Source organism: Rhinatrema bivittatum, chromosome 4 (genome assembly GCF_901001135.1).
Source record: "Rhinatrema bivittatum chromosome 4, aRhiBiv1.1, whole genome shotgun sequence".
Classification (NCBI taxonomy): Eukaryota; Metazoa; Chordata; class Amphibia; order Gymnophiona; family Rhinatrematidae; genus Rhinatrema; species Rhinatrema bivittatum.
In genome coordinates this window covers 67,143,346-67,157,691 of record NC_042618.1, presented here as the reverse complement: position 1 = coordinate 67,157,691, position 14,346 = coordinate 67,143,346, and the positions used below count along the sequence as shown (strand labels likewise).

Genomic DNA, 14,346 nt, shown 5'->3' with positions numbered 1-14,346 from the left:
TCAATTGTAGCAAGCCTCGCATGAAGCACCCTAACGGCTGCACCGAGATTGGAGTGTCACCTCGGTGATAAGTGCTGATGGCACTTAGATGAACTTGGATCTAAGTAGTCTGCAACCCCAACTCAGAGATGCCATAGATAGTCCAGGAGCCGTGGCATTGAACAGGTGAAAGGGACAAGACTTTGCTCCGCACACCAGACCAAGAACTTCCTCCACTTCAACTGGTAGGACTTCTGTCTGGAAGTTTCCGAGAAGCTACCAGGACCTGCGGTACATTCTCCGAAAGGTCGAGGGACTGCAACACTAGCCTTTCAACATCCAGTCCGTGAGGGCCAATGACCGGAGGTTTGGGTGGTGCAGCCTGCCCCGATCCTGCGTGATTAGGTCAGGAGAGGTGACCGGGCGTATGGGCTCCTGGACCAACATGTCATGCAGGATCAGGAACCAGACCTGTTGCAGCCAATGTGGAGCTATCATGATCATGGAGCCCCTGCCTGCTAGAGCTTCACAAGGGTCTTGCCTATCAGCGGAAGCAGAGGATACGCATACAGGAGACCTGTGCTCCACGACTGGACGAAGGCATCCAAGGTTGGTTCTCTGTCCTCCCTGTACAGAGAGTAGAAGCGATTCACTTTGTGGTTCTGAGGGGAGGCAAAGAGATCCACATCCGGTAGTAGACCTCACCCACCACAGAGGGGGTGAGGGACCACTCGTGGGGATGGAACGTCCGACACAGGCGGTCTGCCACCACATTCTCCGTCCCTGCCAGGTATACTGCTCGTAGGAGCATGTTCCTGGACAGGGCCCAGGCCCAGATCTGCGTGGCTCCTGGCAGAGCAGATAGGAGCCTGTGCCCCTCTGCTTGTTTACATACCACATGGACACTTGGTTGTCCGTCTGTATCAGGGCAAACTTGTGAGACAGGTGTTCTTGGAAAGCATACAGGGCATACCTTATCGCCCAGAGCTCCAGGAGATTTATCTGGCATCTCGCTTCAGGCCTCAACCACTCACCCTGCATGCGGAGGCCGTCCACATGTGTACCCAGCCGATGTTGGAGGCATCGGTGGTAACGATCACCTAAGCAGGAGAGGCCTGAAAAGGAAGGCCCTCTCCCAGGTTGGTTTCTTTTTCCCACCACGCAAGGAAGTCCTTGAGCGGCCTGGTTATCCAGACCAGTGCGGAGAGCTCCTGAGAGGCCTAGTGCCACTGGGAGCGCAAAGTCCACTGAGTCACCTTCATGGCCAGACGGGCCATTGGGGTGACGTGCACAGACGCCATGTGGCCCAGCAGCCACAAAAGCAGGTTGGCAGAGGCCGTTCGTCGGTGGAAATTGGACCAAGCTAGCTCCACCAGAGTTTACACACGATTGCTGGGGAGGAATGCCATGGCCACCGTGGTGTCCAGGTACGCCCCAATAAAGTTGAGTTCCTGGGACGATGTCAACTGAGATTTTGGATAATTGATGAGAAAACCCAGTGACTGGAGCACCTCAACTGTCAAATGCAGGGCCCAAAGCGCTCTCTCCCTAGAGGACCTCCTGACGAACCAGTCGTCCAAGTATGGGAACATATGCGCCCACTTTCGGCACAGATGTGCCCCCACCACCGCCAAGCACTTGGTGAAGATACGGGCTGTGGAGGCGAGGCCGAAGGGCAGAACCCTGTATTGGAAGTGCCACTGGCCTACCAAGAAGCAGAGGAATTTCCAATGAGGCGGAAATATGGCGATGTGCGTGTAGGTGTCCTTCAAATCAAGAGAGCAGAGCCAATCCCCTTGATAAAGAAGGGGAACAAGGTGCTTAATAAGAACATAAGAAATTGCCATGCTGGGTGAGACCAAGGGTCCATCAAGTTCAGCATCCTGTTTCCAACTGAGGCCAAACCAGGCCACAAGAACCTGGCAATTACCCAAACACCAAGAAGATCCCATGCTACTGATGCAATTAATAGCGGTGGCTATTCCCTAAGTAAACTTGATTAATAGCAGTTAATGGACTTCTCCTCCAAGAACTTATCCAAACCTTTTTGGAACCCAGCTACACTAACTGTTCTAACCACATCCTCTGGCAACAAATTCCAGAGCTTAATTGTGCGTTGAGTGAAAAAGAGTCTTAAATGTGCTACTTGCTAACTTCATGGAATGCTCCCTAGTCCTTCTATTATCTGAAAGTGTAAATAACAGATTCATATCTACTTGTTCAAGACCTCTCATGATCTTAAAGACCTCTATCATATCCTCCCCCCCAAGCCGTCACTTGAACCATCTTGAACCGTTCTCGCCTCAGGAACCTGTTTAAGACTTGGAGGTCGAGGATGGGCCGGAGGCTGTCTGTTCTCTTTGGCATGAGAAAGTACCTGGAGGAGAACCCCCGGCCCTGCTTGACGGCCTTAGCCTGTAATAGGGCACAGAGTTCCAACTCAAGGGCCGTCGCAAGTTCCAAGAGGCCCCACCCCAGTAAGGGAGGGGAGTCTGGTGGAACGCTGAGAAGATTCAGGCGGTAGCCCCGTTTCATAATGGTCAACACCCAAAGGTCGGTTGTGATGGGAGCCCAGCAGCAGTCTGCAAACAGAAATAGCCAGCCCCCAACCGGTGGCTCAGGATCCCTGGACACCGGAATTAGGCTGCTGCTGTCTCTGCGCCAGTCAAAACCCTGCCGCAGGGTTGGGTTGAGGCGCAGGCTGGGCCCGAGGTACCCTCTCTGCTGGCATGGCAGCCCTTAGGGGCAGCCCGAGACGCCCTAGCCAGAGGGGCAGGAAAATAGTATCTACGCTGCCTATAGAAGGGTTTTTTTGGGCCTCTTCGCAGCACCCGACGGGTTGCCAAAGAAGGGTCCAAAGTGCTGGCGGATAGCTGTTGCAGGATTTCGTGATGGTCTTTTAATTAGGCCACCGCGTCCCAGACTTTGTCTCCAAACAGGTTTTTACCTGTACAAGAAAGATCAGCCAGCTTCTCCTGGACTTCAGGGCAGAGGTCGGAGGCCTTAAGCCAGGCCAGGTGCCGGGTACTAATACCGGCCACCAACTGCCTTGCCGCCGTCTCAAAGACATCGAGGGCCACATGCACTTCTTGCTTGCTGGCTTCGAAGCCCTTCTGCACTATGGATTCCAGCCCTTCTTGGAACTGTTGCGGGAGACCTTCAGCAAGCTCCTGGACCTGCTTCCAGAGGTTGCAGTTGTACTGATTCATGTACAATTGATACGCCACTATACAGGCAATGAGCATCGCTCCCTGGAAGACACTGCGGCCCAGGGTATCCAGGACCCTGCGGTCTTTCCAGGGGGGACCGAAGAGTGGGTGCAGGATCACTTAGCCTTTTTCAGAGCCAACTCCAGCGGGAGCTGGCTCTTTTGGAATCCTAGGGCTTGCTGCACTAAATAAATGGCATCCGTCTTCCGGTTGACCGGGGCGACGGAGCCTGGGTGCTCCCATAGCCGGTGGAGGAGCTCAAGTAGGACCTCATGCACAGGGACAGGCACCACCTCCTTAGCAACATCAACAAATTGGAGGATTTCAAACATTTTATGGCAGGCATCCTCCTCAGTAAGCAACTGAAAAGGTATAGCCTCCACCATTGCCCGAACAAAGCTGGCGAAGGACAAATCCTCTGGGGGCGAACGAAGCCTCTTCCTCACTAGCGAGCCCACAGGGTTGAGGAGGGAAGCTAAGCCCTGGGTCCTGAGGCACCAGCACAGGCAGAGGGCACCAGGGACATTGAGGGCCTTGGTGGACCCAGTGGCTCCATAGCACCCAATGGCCCGGGAACGGGCTCGGGGAGAAATGGCACTGCCCTCTGTGCCAGGCATGGAGCTGCATCTTCCTCCTCTGAGGATCCCGGAATTGGGATGGTATTGGAAGGGGGAACCAGTGGCAGATGGGGCCGCGAAGGACCCCAGGGCACCGGCAAGACTCCGAGCAGTACATCCAGCCACTCCAGGAGGGGCACCAGCATAGAGGGTGCTAGCTTCAGCATCGGCATGGGGGCCGCTGAAAAAAGGAGACTGATGGGGGACCCCACGTAGCTGTGGGGAGAGTGGCATGCTCAGTGTGCTCAGTGTGCCAGTGTTTTCCAGCATGGAAAACAAAGGTTTTCCATGCCGGGCTCCATCTGATGATGTCACCATTGCGTTACGGCCATTTCGGTTATATCGCACAGCTTAACACCAGGAAAAAAGGTGTCGTTATTTCCGGCATTAAACCATGCAACAGCATGCGTTATGCATTCGCACAGTGCAATATTGCCCCTCATTTTCATAAATCCTGCCCAAACTCCTCTCTAATCCTGCCCCTTCCCAAAATCTGCATTCGTGACATGCGCTAGCATTATCGCATGCATTATGGCGTTAATGCCATAATGTTTAGATTACTTACCTGGTAATCTTCTTTTCCTTAGTGTAGACAGATGGACTCAGTACGAATGGGATAGTATCCGCGTGCTAGCAGTTGGAGACGGATCTGACGTCAGTACGGGGGCGTATATAGCCCCACAGGAAGCGCAGCGACTCAGTAATCTTCCTTGCAAAAGCTGTTATGGATGTGTGTACTGACACTCAGTGAAAAGTGAAAAGTGAAAACAGGAGTCCCCTGACCGATTGACAGTGGCTGGAGACCGCCAGCATTCCCAACCGGAAAGCGTTGACACCTGGCAAAGTGCACGCTCTCATGTAAACAAAGGCATGGCTTACCTGGAACCGGTGAAACGCATGCACACAGGCAGCGGGGCGGGATGCTGAGTCCATCTGTCTACACTAAGGAAAAGAAGATTACCAGGTAAGTAATCTAAACATTTCCTGGCGTGTAGCCAGATGGACTCAGTACGAATGGGATGTACAAAAACTTTACCTCCCACCTGGGCGGGAGGCTGCCTGAGGACCATGCAAAACCGCCCTCGCAAAAGCTGAGTCCTCCCTGGCCTGGACGTCCAGACGGTAAAACCTGGAAAAGGTATGAAGGGAGGACCACGTCGCTGCTTTACAGATGTCTGCCGGAGACAGCATCCGTGATTCAGCCAAAGATGCCGCATGGGCCCTGGTAGAATGAGCCTTGACCTGTAGAGGCGGAGCCTTCCCAGCCTCCACGTAGGCGGCTCGAACGACTTCTTTAATCCAGCGGGCGATGGTGGGCCACGAGGCCGCTTCACCTTGCTTCTTCCCGCTGTACAGGACGAACAGATGGTCCGTTTTTCGTAGGTCTTGTGTAAGTTCCAGATACCTGGGCAGCACTCTGCCAATGTCGAGATGGCGTAATAAACGATCTTCTTCAGATTTCTGCAAACCCGCCGTGGTAGGCAAGGATATGGTTTGATTAAGATGAAACTGTGAAACCACCTTAGGCAGAAAAGAGGGAACCGTACGAAGGTGGATAGCCTCTGGAGTGATCCTAAGAAAGGGATCACGGCAGGACAGTGCCTGTAACTCGGAGATGCGGCGTGCTGAACACACCGCCAGCAAGAATACCATCTTCAAGGTTAGAGAACGAAGAGACAGGCCTCGAAGGGGTCTGAAGGTGGATCCCGCGAGGAAATCCAAAACAAGGTTGAGGTTCCACAAAGGCACAGGCCACTTCAGTGGCGGACGAATATGCTTGACTCCCTGCAGGAATCGAGAAACATCCTGGTGCCTGGCGATGGTCTTGCCATCCCTCCTGGGACCATAGCAAGACAACGCAGCCACCTGAACCTTGATGGAGCTGAGGGACAGACCCTTCTGAAGCCCATCCTGCAGGAAATCCAACACAATAGGGATTGTGGTTGCATGTGGATTGGTGCCATGAGTGTCGCACCATGCTTCAAATACTCTCCAGATCCGGATGTATGTGAGGGATGTGGAAAACTTGCGAGCCCGGAGGAGGGTATCAATCACGGGCTCCGAGTAACCCTTCTTCTTCAATCGAGCCCTCTCAAGGGCCATACCGTAAAAGAGAATTGAGCCGGATCCTCGTGAAGAATGGGACCTTGATGTAGAAGTTCCCGGAGAGGAGGCAGGGGAAGGGGCTCCCCTGCCAGTAGCCTTCTCATGTCCGCGTACCAGGGTCTTCGTGGCCAGTCTGGTGCCACCAGAAGAACTAGGCCCCGGTGTCTCTGAATCTTCCGGATGACAGCGCCCAGCAGAGGCCACGGAGGAAAGGCGTACAGTAGAGTCCCTGGGGGCCATGGCTGGACCAGGGCATCGATGCCGGACGAGAACGGGTTGCGCCTGCGGCTGAAGTATCCGGGCACTTGAGCATTGGACTTGTCCGCCAGTAAATCCATGGCCGGAATCCCCCAATGATAGACAATCTTCTGGAAAGCTGTGGGGGACAGCTGCCACTCTCCTGGAGTCAGGCTTTCTCTGCTGAGGAAGTCTGCTGTGGTATTGTCCTTCCTGGCAATGTGGACGGCGGAGATGTCTTGCAGATTCGCCTCTGCCCAAACCATCAGCGGGGCAATCTCCAGAGATACTTGTCTGCTTCTGGTTCCGCCCTGCCGGTTGATGTAGGCCACCGTGGTGGCGTTGTCGGACATCACTCTGACCGCTCGGTGCCGTAGCCTGTGAGCGAATCGAAGGCATGCCAAGCGGACTGCCCGGGCCTCCAGGCGATTGATGTTCCACGTTGACTCCTCTCTGTTCCATCGCCCTTGCGCGGTGAGTTCTTCGCAATGTGCTCCCCAGCCGCTCAGGCTGGCATCCGTGGTGAGCAAGATCCACGTGGGCGAGGACATCTTTGACCCCCTGCTCAGGTGGTTGGACTGCAACCACCACCGCAGCTGGGTCCGAACTCTGGCCGGTAGAGGAAGGTGCGTGGAATAGTCCCGTCGACGGGGGCTCCAGCGGGAGAGCAGGGAATGCTGTAGAGGTCTCATATGGGCCCGCGCCCAGGGCACCACTTCCAGGGTGGATGCCATGAGACCCAGGACCTGCATGTAATCCCAAGCCATGGGCCGACCGGCTCCCATCAGATACTGGAGACGATGCCGAAGCTTCAACTGTCTCTTGGTCTTAAGACTGACAGTGTTCGCCCGGGTGTCGAACTGTACCCCCAGATACTCTATGGACTGGGAAGGCTGCAGACAGCTCTTGCTGAGGTTGATCACCCAGCCCAAGCGTTCCAGAAGGGCGATCACTCTGTCGGTAGTCCGCAGACTCTCCTCTCGTGATTTCGCCCTGATCAGCCAGTCGTCTAGGTAGGGATGGACCAGAATCCCTTCCCGTCTGAGTGCCGCCGCTACCACTACCACCACCTTGGTGAATGTCCGTGGCGACGTTGCCAACCCGAAGGGCAGAGCCCGAAACTGGAAGTGGCGGCCTAGGACCTTGAAGCGTAGGTAGCGCTGATGATCCGGATGGATCGGGATATGCAGGTATGCCTCTGACAGGTCCAATGCCGTGAGGAATTCCCCTGGTTGTACTGCGGCCTTGACGGAGCGTAAAGTTTCCATGCGAAACCGCGGGACGCGTAAGTAGTGATTGACGGACTTGAGGTCCAGGACAGGCCGAAAGGTACCCCCTTTCTTGGGTACCATGAAATAGATGGAATAATGACCAAAATTCACTTCCCAGGGAGGTACTGGGATGATGGCTTTCAAGGACAGGAGCCTCGCCAGTGTAGCTTCCAATGCTGCCTTCTTGTGCGTGGGACAGGACGATTCCACAAACTTGTCCGGGGGGAGACGATGAAAATCCAGGTAATATCCCTCCCGGATCACGGCGAGGACCCACTGGTCCGACATAATCTCGACCCACCTGGGGTAGAAGAGAGCTAACCTGCCCCCTATGGCTTCGTCCCCCAGATGAGTCGGCGCATCCTCATTGGGAGGCGCGGCCGGGACCCGAGCCCGGGCCTGCTCCCCTCCGACGCTGCTTGGCCCGAAAGGACTGATTCCTGGCCGGAGGACGTGGCGCCTGGTAGCGACCCCTGTAAGGAACAAAGCGCTGTGAACCCCTGCCCCTGGAGGGTCTTGGAAAGGCGCGCTGGCCCCTTCGGAACCGATCTTCCGGCAATCTGGGCACTGGAGAGGTGCCCCATGCACTGGCCAGTTTGTCAAGGTTGCTGCCAAAGAGAAAGGAGCCTTTAAAGGGCAATCTAGTGAGGCGTGTTTTGGAAGGCGCATCCGCTGACCATTTTCGGATCCAGAGCTGCCTCCTGGCGGCCACAGAGGATGAAATCCCTTTAGCTGTTGTGCGGACCAAATCTGAAGCCGCATCAGTAAGAAAGGAAAGGAAAGAGTGGGTTCCATGTCCGCCGCTGGAGCGTTGTTCCGAACCTGTGACAAACAGGCACGTGTCACCACCGTGCAGCAGGTGGCGATCCGCAAAGATAAAGCTGCCACCTCAAAGGTCTGTCGCAGAATGGCGTCCAGTCGCCGGTCATGAGGCTCCCTGAGGGCTGTCCCCCCTTCCACGGGAATGGTAGTGCGCTTGACCACAGCGCTAATCAAGGCGTCCACCTGAGGGCACGCCAGCAACTCCTGTATAGCCGGTGCCAATGGGTACATGCCCCTCAGCGCCCGACCCCCTTTGAAGGCAGCCGCTGGTGCCGCCCATTCCAAATCGATCAGTTGTTGTGCCGCATGTAAGAAAGGAAAATGGCGGGCTGTAGGACGAAGACCTTCAGCAGGGGGTTCTGCGCCGGGGGCACCGAAGCGCTGGGACCTGTAATATCCAATTCCGCTAGGCACCGAGACACCAGGTAGGAGAGATCCTCTTTAGGAAAGAACCGCCTCATGGTTCTATATGGCTCAGTCCCTGGAGGAAGGTCCCCCTCGTCCGGGAGCTCGGAGTCGTCCGGCGAGACCTCCTGGTCCGACTGATCCGGACTGACCAGCGGAGGGAAGTCCCACTCGGGATACGGGCGTGATGGCCCAGGAACCGGATCTGCAGGAACCACCACCGCAGCAGCAGGCGCAGCAGGCGCTGCAGGCACAGCCACCGCAGGAAGGACAGGAACAGCTGGAACCGCCGGGCCAGGCTGGGCAGCCGTTTGCATCTGTACAAAAGCATGAATTCCCTTAAAGAGATCCACCCAGGAAATCGAAGCAGCCTCTAATCGCCGGGGTACAAGCTCCCCCGGGATTCCGGATTGGTCGAGACTGTCTCCTAACTCCGGGGTAGCCCCTGGGGAACTGTCCACAAACCGTGGCTGGTCCAGACCCGAGGGTCGCACGGCCTCTTCACATTGGGCACAAAGCGAGTCTGGCTCATCACTGCGCGTGGCCCGAAGCTGGCATGCAGAGCAGAGGCCAAGGGCTGCAATGCCAGAGGTAGGGGGCGCCGGCGCCGCAGACTCCGCTGCATCCCGCTCCATCGAGCGATAGGCGCTCAATAAGAAAAAGCGGCAGCAAGCAGCGCTTAATACAACAGGCGCTCAATAATCCTATGCGGCAGCAAGAGGCGCTTAATACAACAGGCGCCTATCAATAATATGCGGCAGCAAGCGGCGCTTAAAACAACAGGCGCTCAATAATAACATGCGGCAGCAAGAGGCACTTAATACAACAGGCGCTCAATAAGAATATGCGGTTAGCGCTAGACGCACAGTGTGCGGGCAATAGGCTCTCAGTCATAGGCGGGCAGCCATACACGCTCAATATGCATTCAATAGGCTTTCAACAATAGGCGGTCAGCAGTATACGCTCAATATGCATTCAATATGCTGTCAGCAATAGGCGGGCAGCAGTATACGTTCAATATGCATTCAATAGGCTTTCAGCAATAGGCGGCCAGCAATATACGCTCAATATGCATTCAATAGGCTGTCAGCAATAGGCGGGCAGCAGTATACGTTCAATATGCATTCAATAGGCGTTCAGCAATAGGCGGCTAGCGTTATACGCACAGTGGCATGCAACAGGCACACAATAAGCCAGAAACTCAAAAGGAGGAGGAAAAGCCGCGCCTATTACGGGCGCGGAGTACATGAACCAGGCCCAAGATGGCATCCTCCACAGCGTGCCACGCCGCCGATCCTCTGTGCTTCGGAGACCCGTAGGAGGAGCGGTGCAGCTTACCAGCGTCGGCGCTTCTCGGCTGGAACACAAGCGGTCTCCGGCTGCGGGGGAAGGGAGCACCTCGCCACCGCGATTGAGGATATGCACCCGCTACCTCGTCCACGCCGGGACCGAGGGCCTCGTAGGCTACACCCGAACGTCGTCCGGGGGCTATGTCACTGCCACGGCTCGGCAGGACCGAGGACTTTCCCACCGGGGGAGCACGGCAATCACCCCGGGAGCTCGCTGGGGGAGGAACCCGAGGGTATCTACCGCAGGAGCGCGGGGCTCTAAGCCTGAATAGGCAATAAACAACAAAGTAGAATCTGAAATGAGAAGAAAGAGAAAAAAAATCAAAGTAGTCTTGGAAAGCACGCTCAACAAGCTTGCAGGCACTCCAAACTGCTTTGGAGACGGAAATTACTGAGTCGCTGCGCTTCCTGTGGGGCTATATACGCCCCGTACTGACGTCAGATCCGTCTCCAACTGCTAGCACGCGGATACTATCCCATTCGTACTGAGTCCATCTGGCTACACGCCAGGAAATGCATTTTGATGAATGACCTTAATAGATTGGTGAGGCAGCTGATGCTTGTCGAATCCAGGAGCTTTTTGGATAAGAAACTGCATCCACCTTCTTATTGACAGGAGTCTCAGAGAGAGTTCAACATCCTCAGCAGTACCTACTAAATGTTCTCATGAACTGGGGCTCCAAATGCTGGAGGGTATCCAGCATCTTGTTCCTGGACTCTTCCACAATCTGCAACGTAATAGAATTCTCTCAGCCATTTTCCTCATAAAACCCACAAAGGTGAGATCCTCAGGAGACTTTGTAGATGATAGAGGACACAGGTGTAGTTATTTCCGGCATTAAACCGCAGGGTCATAGCCGTAGCACCAGGAATTCTGAGAACCTGACTCACTGCATTCTGCAGGGGACAATTCTCTTGGTTCTCTGTCCTCTGTCATGGGAGTTGCTAGGGCCTGGACCCTAAGGAACCATGATATCTCATGGAAGCTTCCTTCCTGAAGAGCCAGAAATCAGCCCTCTGGACATTGGCATCAAGCAGCACCAATAAGCACCTGAAGGAAATCAAGCAGCAGCTTGAAGCTAATCTACACCATTCCTCTGTGTTCTCAAAGTCTCAGCACAAAGTCTTAGCAGCGCTTTTTCCACGGCCTGCTGGATCCTTTTCTCCAGTTCCTCCTCAAAAATTCCTGATGCCAGCAAAAAGTGGGAGGCAGCAGGAATGACTAACCTCTACAGACCTGAGAAGAGGATCAGTGGCAGAAGTCTCCAACATGTATACAGTATGAGCTCTTTTTTTTGCCACAGGACCACTTCGGGGGGGGGGGGGGGGGTCTCAGTAGGTGCAGAATCATCCCCTCTCCTGGCAACGTGTATCTATGGGGGTCAATGCCAATGCTGGTCTTCCCTTGAAGCTTGGCATGGTCTTCTCAGATGCAGAGGTTTAAGAAACATACATAGAAACATAGAAATGATGGCAGAAAAGTACCAAATGGTCCATCCAGTATGCCCAGCAAGTTTAAGGTAGTAATGTCCACAAAGTGTAGGTTACCCCCATGTTTCTCTTAAGGGTAGTAACTGCCGCTCTGTGCAGTTATCCCCAAGCCTTATAACAACCCATAAAAATTGCAGCTAGCAACATTTTTTTTTTACTGGGTGATGAGCTTTCTTGAAAATTCAGACAGTACTGCTTGAAGTGCTTATGGTCTTGGCCATAGAAGCAGCCCTGTGCTTTTTCCCTTATGTCTGTGCATGAGTACCCCAGACTGCAGAAGTCTGAGCCCTCTTGGTTGTTGTCAGAATCCAATTCCCCTTTTCCCCCTGCCGATGAAGTAGAGAACCATGATGGAATTGCATCAACAGTATGAAGGCTTATTGGTTAAGAGTAGTAACTGCCGCACCAGCAAGTTACCCACATGCATGCTTTCCTCATTTCTGTCCTCTAGCCTTTAGAGATCCATAGTGTTTATCCCATGCCCCTTTGAAATCTTTGACTGTTTTCATCTTCACCACCTCCTCTGCAAGGGCATCCAGGGAATTCATCACCCTCTCCATGAAGAAATATTTCCTGACGTTAGTTCTGAGTTGTCCTCCCTGGAGTTTCATTTTGTGATTTCTATTATTTCTTTCTATTATTTTTTTTTCCAACGGAAAAGGTTCGAAGTTTGTGCATCATTAAAAACTTTTACGTATCTGAAGGCCTCTATCATATGGCATATCTTATGTTCCTATAACTCCTTTCCACGTCCTCTGTTCCAGGGTATAATATTCAGATCCTTCAGCCTCTCCTTACAGGTCTTCCAATATAGACCCCACATCATTTCGGTCACCCTCTCTAGACTGCCTCCATCCTGTTTTGAGATATAAGTTCCAGAACTGAACACTACTCCAGGTGAACTGTACAAGGTCATTACTGAACACTACTCCAGGACCTTTACAAGTGCATTACCACCTTTTTCTTACTGATTATTCCACTCTCTATGCAGCCCAAAATTCTTCTGGCTTTAGCTATCACTTTGTCATTGCTTTGCCATCTTCAGATCACCAGACACTATCACCCCAAGATCTCTCTCTTGGTCTGTGCACATCAGTCTTTCACTCCACATCACATACACTCTTTTGGATAACCGCATCCCAGATGCATGACTCTGCACTGCTTGGCATCGAATCCCAGCTGCCAAATCAACCACTCTTCAAAGCTTTCCTAAATCACTTTTCATTCTCTCTACTCCTTCTGGCATGTCCACTCTGTTGCACATCTTAGTATCTTCCACAAATAGACAAACTTTACCTTCTATCTCTTCTGCAATTTCACTCACAAAGATATTGAACAGAACCGGTCCCAATACCAATCCCTAAAGCACTTAACACAGATCTCACTTCAGAGTAGGTTCCATTTACCATTACACACTATCAGTCAACCAGTTTGTAATCCATGCCACCACCTTGGCGCTCGCTCCCAAGCTTCTCATTTTATTAATAAGCCTCCTGTGCGGGAGCGTATCAAAAGCTTTACTGAAATCCAAGTAGATCACATCGCGCATTCTTCCTCGATCCAATTCTTTAGTCACCCAATCAAAAAAAAAAAGTCAATCATATTTGTCCGACAGGACCTTCTCCTGATGAATTCACACTGCCTCGGGTCCAGCAACCCACCAGATTGTAGATAGCTCACTATCCTTTCCTTCAGTAGAGTCAGATGAGGTGGAAACTTGACACCTTCTGTTGCAACCGTCCCTTCCCGACGGCTTCACTCCGCCTACCTTTCTTTCTTTGCACCTCTTCTTGCTGTGGATGGACGCCTGGCTGCCACGGCGTCTGCCTGCCGTCCTCTCTGGCGTCCCTGGACTGGCTTGGGCGCTGCCTGCCGCCAAGCTCCATTAGTACCTTAGGGCACGCGCACCGCGCAGCCCTCACTCTTATTTCCTACTTGGCACGAACCTCAGGGGCGTCCCCCTGTGATGATGTCACGCTGCCCTGATATTTAAAGCCTACAATGTTTGCTAGCCTTTGAGTTAGCAAGGGGATTCTTACGGATGGGATTCGCTCTCTGTATCCAGCTGCTCTGCCTCCAATTCCATTGGACTCTTAAAGCTAATGGGGTACCCGCTCCTCGGGGGCCTCACTTGCTTTTCAGGTCGCTATCAGGAAACCGGTACTAGCTCCTCAAGGGCCCATGTTCCCTGACTCGCTGCCTGCTCCTACCTTCTCTTCTGCCTGGAAGGATTTGCTATCTTCGACACCAGTGAGTACTACCATCTTAACCTAAGAGCTGTTGCCTGGAACCAGGTACTCGCTCTTCGAGGGCCCATGTTCCCTGACTCGCTGCTTGCTCCTACCTTCTCTTCTGCCTGGAAGGATTCGCTATGTTCGACACCAGTGAGTACTACCATCTTCACCTAAGAGCTGTTCCCTGGAACCAGGTACTCGCTCCTCGAGGGCCTGCCTCCGTTCCAGCCCTGGTGCCATCTCCTACGTGGAACCGCTGTGTGAGTACATTACCTTCAAGCCTCTCAGCTCTCAGGGATCAGGTACTTGCTCCTCGAGGGCCTGCTCTCCCTATCCTGGGGTTCTCCATACTGGGGCTTTGTGCATATTCCACTGTACTCATTATTCTCAGTCTTTCCACTACAGCACTGGAGGAGTCGCTGTTCCAGCGCCTGAGGGATACTAGCCCAGCCGGGCTACTTCTACTGCTCACCACTGCCACCTCTGGTGGCTTCATCACATTGTCTAATAAAAGATCAATCTCTTTGTTTGTGTGTCCAAGCTGAGCCTGACCTGTGGCCCCTCACGGGACTTCCCTCCGTGGGCGTGGTCAGCTGCCACAGTGTCCAAGGGTCCACCCAAACCTC

General features: G+C 53.5%; 1 protein-coding gene across 4 annotated transcripts in view; it reads right to left on the bottom strand.

Moving 5' to 3' along the window:
* DLGAP5 (DLG associated protein 5) overlaps positions 1-14,346 on the bottom strand; it is a 214,075-nt gene that overhangs the window by 101,813 nt on the left and 97,916 nt on the right. The gene's annotated exons all lie outside the window — the stretch shown is intronic.